The sequence below is a fragment of the Nycticebus coucang genome, chromosome Y (assembly GCF_027406575.1).
Source record: "Nycticebus coucang isolate mNycCou1 chromosome Y, mNycCou1.pri, whole genome shotgun sequence".
In the NCBI taxonomy this organism is placed as follows: Eukaryota; Metazoa; Chordata; class Mammalia; order Primates; family Lorisidae; genus Nycticebus; species Nycticebus coucang.
The window spans coordinates 1,034,951-1,042,125 of record NC_069805.1 but is presented as its reverse complement, the minus strand read 5'-3'; the positions used below and the strand labels follow the sequence as shown (position 1 = coordinate 1,042,125).

Here is a 7,175-nt window from a genome sequence, read left to right as displayed (position 1 = left end):
GAGAAACCTCAAAGCACTCAAGCTAGACCTCCCATTTGATCCTGCAGTCCCATTAGTAGGCATCTACCCAGAAGGAGAAAAATCCTTTTATCATAAGGACACTTATACTAAAATCCTTTTATCATAAGGACACTTGTACTAGACACTTGTTTATTGCAGCTCAATTTACAATCGCCAAAATGTGGAAACAGCCTAAATGCCCACCAACCCAGGAATGGATTAACAAGCCGTGGTTTATGTATACCATGGAATACTATTCAGCCATTAAAAAAATGGAGACTTTACATCCTTTGTATTAACCTGGATGGAAGTGGAAGACATTATTCTTAGTAAAGCATCACAAGAATGGAGAAGCATGAATCCTATGTACTCAATTTTGATATGAGGACAATTAATGACAAGGTTATGGGGGGGGAAGCAGAAAGAGGGACAGAGGGAGGGGGGTGGGCCCTTGGTGTGTGTCACACTTTATGGTGGCAAGACATGATTGCAAGAGGGACTTTACCTAACAATTGCAATGAGTGTAACCTGGCTGATTGTACCCTGAATGAATCCCCAACAATAAAAAAAAGAAAAAAGAAAAATTGAAAATAAAAAGTAAGTCAAAAAAAATAAATAAAAATTGACAAAGGAATCAAAAGATTTATGGATATACAAACATTGAGGAAATTCACCACAACAAGACCAGCTCTACATAAAATACTTCAAACTGTTCTATACACTGACCATCACAATGGATCAACAGCAAAGTAAGAACTCAGAAATTAAAGGACAGAACCTAACCTCCACACTGATGCAAAAGATAAAACTAAGCAATGAACTCTCACAAAATAAGATGAATAGAATATTACCACACTTATCAATTATCTCAATAAATGTTAATGACTTGAATTCCCCTCTGAAGAGACATACATTGGCTCACTGGATTAAAAAACACAAGCCATTTGCTGTCTGCAAGAAACACACCTGGCTTCAAAAGACAAATTAAAACTCCAAGTCAAAGGTTGGAAGACAAATTTTTAGGCAAATGGAATTCAGAAGAAAAGAGGAGTTGCAATCTTATTTTAGCCTTCGTTAGTTGCCAAGAGAGACTGGGGGTGTGACTCTGGAATATCCAGGGGTGAGCCCTATTGGTGCCAAAAACGGCTGCTGCTCTGTGCCTCAGGACACTGCCACTCTGACGTGGTTCCCTCTCAGCCGACTATCTTCTCCTCACTCCCGTGCCACAGAATCAGCACTGTCCAGGCCCAGTGCACACCCCTTGAGAAATCACCCAAGAATCTGGACTCCTGGGGGACAGGCCTCCAGACCTCAGAGTGAGAGTGGAGGGGAGTGCTGGGAGCTCAGAATTGCAGGTAGAGAATATATACAGTTTTACACAGTTTTATGCCTGGCAGGAGAGAACAATGGCACCCTAGTAGGGGAAGTAGGTCCAGTTTTTAGAGGGTCTCTCCTGTGGAGTATAATGGGAGGACTTTTGAATTCTACTCCTTTGTTTATGGGGTACTCCAAGCTGTTCTCATGGGGGAGGGGACTCCCATCTGCTTGGTGATGGATTTTGTACCTTTTGTTTTTATCTTTGAGGTTGCAGCTCACCTCAGCTGGATTGATGTGCATTCTTCAACCTTCTCTCTTGGCACAGCTCTCCCTGTGAATGTATTTTAATTTAGTGGACAATAATAGATGTTGTGTTCTCTCTCTTTTTTTTTTTTAGACAAAGTCTCACTATGTCACCCTGGGTAGAGTGCTGTGGCACATCACAGCTCACAGCAACCTCAAACTCTTGGGTTCAAGCAATTCTCTTGCCTCAGCCTCCCATGTAGCTGGGACTACAGGAATCCACCACAATGCCCAGCTATTTTTTGTTGCAGTTGTCATTGTTGTTTAGCTGGCCTGGCCTGGGTTCAAACCTACCAGCCTGGGTGTATGTGATCAGCGCCATAACCACTGTGCTACAGGTACCAAGCCATGTGTTCGATTATTTATTTATTTAGACAGAGTCTCACTTTGTTGCCCCCAGTAGAGTGCTGTGGCATCATAGCTTACAGCAACCTCAGACTATTGGGCTCAAGCAATTCTTTTGCCTCAGCCTCCTGAGTAGCTGAAACTGCAAGTGCCCACCACAATGCCCAGCTATTTTTAGAGACGGTGTCTCACTCTAGCTCAGGCTGGTCTGGAACTCATGAGCTTAGGCAATCCACCCACCTTGGCCTCCAGGAGTGCTGATATTATAGGCATGAGCCACTGCTCCCAGCCTAGAAGTTGTGTTTTAAATTGTGGCAGCTTTAGAAAGGTTGATATTGTGCAACAGTATTTACCATTCCTATCTGTAGAAAACAAAAAAAAACTAAATGTATTCCCCTAATAGCACCATCTTGGGAAGTTATTGTTGGGTTTTTTGGTGGGGGGATTGCTATTTAATGACTGTCTTTATTTTCAATACATCTGAGTTGCATTTTAGAATAGAAAGTCTCACCAGTTTGTTGTATTTCAAAACATAAAAGCTCAGAAAGACAAGCCTTCCCATCATACAGCATGGAGAAACTTCGTAGCTTTCAGCCCTGATGGGAAAATTTCCACCTGGCCGGCGGCTCCTTCAGCAAGTGTGTCCACATCTGGAATACCCAGGTAAGCTGGCACCTGCCCCAGTAGTCACATTCCCAGGGACCAGGCTCAGACAGTCCTCGTGTTGGCGATGGGTCGAGCACACCCCCATGAGTGCTGTCAGCCAAGTGTCATGGGCTGTGACATCTTTCCCCAAGAGATATGCTTTGGTCAGCTTCTGCTATCCACAGGGCTGTCAGCTGTGTGACTCAGAGCCCAAGCTCTGACCTCGTCATCTTGGTAAATGCTCTCCCTTGGAGCATGAGCTACAGTCCTCTCTTTAATTTTCTGGTAATAATAATAATAATCTGGTATGAGACTTTCCACCTGCCTGGTCCTCCTGGCGGGTATGAGCGAGCAGCATCTGGAAAGAGCAGAAGCATTTACCTTGTCACTGGATGTACTGCCCTCTGGTCCCCAAGGCTGGAGTGCAGGGCAACATCCTTCCATCTGTGCTTTCCTGGGTTGAAGCTGGCTCTGCTGCCCTCACCCACACCAGCTCCATTTGCTCCCTCATCCCTGCTGAGGAGCAAATCAGGGAATTCCAAAGGAACGCGTTTGCTGCTGTCACACCCCTGAGACGTGCAGCTGAAAGTATTTTGTTTTAGTAGTACATGTTGCTGTCCACTAGTCCAATTAAGGACACAGACGTATCACTGCAGATGAAATGAATTATTTATTGTTTTAAGATTAATGTAATTATTTAATGACATGTTATTTAACAATTTGGTTACAAGTAGTAGGCAGAAGGTAATTTCCCTTATGATAAAAAAATTTTTACCGCATATTAACATGCATAGAAAAAACTGGAAGGTTACATACCAAAATACCAACAGTATTTACTTCTATTGATTGATTAAATATTCTTCCCTTTGTATAGTTTAAAAACATAATTATTTCTGAACAAAAAAGGAAAGCATGATACTGGAGAGAGTCATGAGTTAGGAATCTAAGAAAACAAGCCAGGAGCCCAGAAGTCAAGGCTTGAATCCAGGACGCCTGCAGCCAATGGCAGCAGTCAAGCCCAGAGGGGGGCACTGTTCTTTCTGTACTGGAATGTTAACTATCAGACTGTTTCCTCCATTTGATGTTCTCTGTGTACCTACATTTATTGAGACTACAAATATTAACTGGCACAACAGCAAAATTATGCTGGCAATTTTGGCTTTGAGTTTTGAACTGTTAACTGTTTTGTACTTACGCACTACCCTAACACAATAGAAATCAAGTGCGCCTATAACAAAATACCCATGTGATTGACTTAGCTATTTTTTTCTGACCACCGTTCATTTTCAGTTTTCACTACAGATCTTATTTTTTGTTTTATGGATCTGGAAAAGGTGATTTTTCTCACCAAGTAACTAACAGTGATGGATGCTGAGCACTGTGATGGCTTGGCTTTACATCTACTGATAGTTGGCCCTGGCTTCTAAGGGGTCTGCAGCATTCGAAGGGCTTCCCCAAACCCAGACAGCCTTCAAATCAACAAATCTGGAGGATGAATGTTACTATTCTTTTTTTTTTTCTTTAAAGTATTTGCCAAGTTACCAGATAAAGATCAGCAGCGTATTACACCAATATTGGTGTAAACGAAGCTCATAAATCTCAATCTCCTTCTCCCCCACCCCTGTTATGACTGCTAGGGACACTATTCAAATAACAATGACAAATAACCCATATTTCTTACTCTAAAGGAAAAAAGAAACTGGGAAAAGCTCATTTTTAAAAAATCAAGACTATATAAAAATGATGGTACCTTTATCCTAAGGTGCTTCGTAGGTATAACTCAAAGCTCTCTGCCCTATTCTGCAGAATTTTTAGGAGGGGTCAGGAGACATAACAGAATGAAGGTTCCTAGACACAACTAAAACTAAAAAAAGTCTTGAAACTATTTTTGCATTACCACCATCTGTCTAGTACACTAACTTACCTTCTACAACAATTCAGTACAGAAATTCACACCACAGAAATCTTCAAAAACCTAGAAGGACAAAAAAATTATATTAAAAAATTACATACGTTTGTGTGTATTTAAAATTAAAATCGCATGTTATCACCACAAAAACACTAGAAAAATTCCTTGCCTTGCCCTTAAGCAACTAAGAAAAATTAAAGTCTGTTTTGTATCTCTAAAATAAAAGACACTTGATGAAAAAAAAAAAATCACAGTGCTCAGTGCTTCCAACCTGGGTTAATTCATATTCTCATTACATAGGCCCAAATTCTACGGCTACAAAAATTACTTCGTTAGAGCAAGAAAAATATTCACTTCAGGACAAAGCTATTCCAGATGAAAGGAAGTTGTGTCTTCAGTGTGAGAACTGTCTGCTGTCAGATGATTTCTTGCTAATGGGTATAAAGATTTTTGACTTCTCAACCTTCTTGGTCTTTTGGTAGCCAAATCTGCTGCCACCTCCTCTCTTTCTTTGCTTGCCTTCATTGCTGTTCACATTCAGATCAACAAAAGGAGGCACCTTGAAACCAAAGGACAGAGCAACTTGAGGCAAATTTAAGTTATGAACATTAAAGATCTGTTTCAGGGAATGGGAGTCATAGGCTCAAACAGATGACTTATATGCTTCCTGGGCTGACTTAGTTCTTTTCAATCAATTGTTCAAGCTGAGACTGAATGTTAGAAATTTTAGACCAGGAAAAGTCAAATTCACTTAATGAAACCTTGGATTGCTTCAAGTAACAAAGGAAACCCAATTCTTCTGGGTGCAAAATGAGAATAGCCTCTGGCTATTCTACCTACTCGATGAATATATCCTTAGGGTCACCTGGAGGTTGTACTGAACAATCCAGTTGACTTCAGGAATATCCTGCCCCCTTGCTGCCACATCTGTACATAACAAAATCCCTGAATCTGCATTGCAGAACTGGAAGAATGTGGTTGTACGTTTATTTTGCTTCTGCTTCCCATGAATGGCCAAGACAGGCAAATCAATGTAGTTCAGCAACTTGTAGTGGTATTTCACGGACTTACAAGATGAAAAAAAGACCATTAGTTTCTTCTTTTGGTTCTTCTTAAGGAATGTAAAGAGCAGTAGGAATCTCTTTTCAGAGGGACAAAAACATATCCCTGCTCAAGACCATCCGCTGTTGCATTAGTTTTATCATCAACACCCACAAACAATGGCTCCTTTTTCAGAGAAATCCTTGCTAGATCTTCAACTTTTCAAGTTTGTGTGGCAGAAAAGAGCATAGTCTGTCTGTGTGTTGGCAGAAGTTTAATAATCTGCTTTAATTCTTCTTCAAACCTAACATCCAAGATACGATCAGCCTCATCAATAACCAGACATTGTAGATTTTTATACATAAACCCAGGGGTATTCTGCATGTGGTCCAGGAGACGACCTGGGGTGGCCACAATGATGTTGATCCCATTAGCAAATTTCAGCAGATCTGTTACTGCCACCCATTACCAACCTGTATGTATGCACATGGTGAGTCATCAGCTCCTTAAGAACACCAAAAGTCTGCATGGCTAGTTCCCTAGTTGGTGAGAGAATAAGGACCCCTGTTCCATTCCTGGGCATAAACTTTAACTTCACAATGTGTTCCACTGCAGGGATGAGAAAAGCCAGAGTTTTGCCACTGCCTATTTTTGCAGCTGCTAGAAGATCCCTGCCTTCCAGAAGTGGCTTGATACTTTTATGTTGAATTTCAGTCATGTTTGTAAAGCCCATTTCCTTTATTGCCTTCAGAGTATTTTCATTGATAAGATCAGTATGAAGTATCCTCAAAAGCACCTGTCACTCTCAAGGGCAGGATGGGGGGCTTCACTACCACCTCCCTCAGTATCTGGCTCCCCTGCATGATTTTCTGTTTCTTCATGCGCCTCAGCACTTTTTTCTTCAGATTCCCCTTGGTTTTCAGTTTTGGGGTTTTTATGTTTTTTTCTTTGCATCAGGCCCAGAATCATTCACCATTTTTCTCTACTTCTTCTTCTTTTTCTTTTTTGATTCTGAATTGGGAGACTGCATTGCTGCTTGTCCATTGGTTAATATGGTAGATATACTTTTCTGAGGGGATATTTTTACTTTTACATTTTCCACTGTTTCTTCAGACATGTCTCCATTTTGGGTTTCTGACAAGCCCACTTTCATAGATTGTTTTTAGGATTTTTTAAGTTTTCTACTTCCTACTGTTTCTTCAGTAGGTGGTCTCACCTGCATTTTGAGTTTCTGACAGGTTCACATTTGAGATCCCCTGCAGCTTTAGGTTTCGCTGCCGCAACTAGAGGTTCTGCTTCTCGATCTTCTTGCGCAGAAGTTTCATAGGCAGGTGAGACATCTTGTAGAAACACCTGCACCTCGGAGCCACAGCAAGAATCCTCTGCTGTTGGGGCTGACGTTACTTCCATTGCTGCTGCATGCGCACAGTTCAGCAAAACCAGGAATGCCGGAGCCCAGCAGAGCAGAAATGCTTCTCTGAATTATTTATTAATTAAGGGAAGACTGGAGGCTCACTCAGGCCCACAGCAATTGTTCATCTTTATTCACTGTATTATATATCCAAACTCATTAGATAAGAATAAGTAAGAATAAAGAACAAAAGCATTAATTGAG

The 7,175-nt window shown here is 41.2% G+C and overlaps 1 pseudogene; it reads right to left on the bottom strand.

The window, feature by feature from the left end:
• Positions 1 to 4,913: 4,913 nt before the first annotated feature.
• Positions 4,914 to 6,900, bottom strand: LOC128579166 (ATP-dependent RNA helicase DDX18-like; annotated as a pseudogene).
• Positions 6,901 to 7,175: the final 275 nt, after the last annotated feature.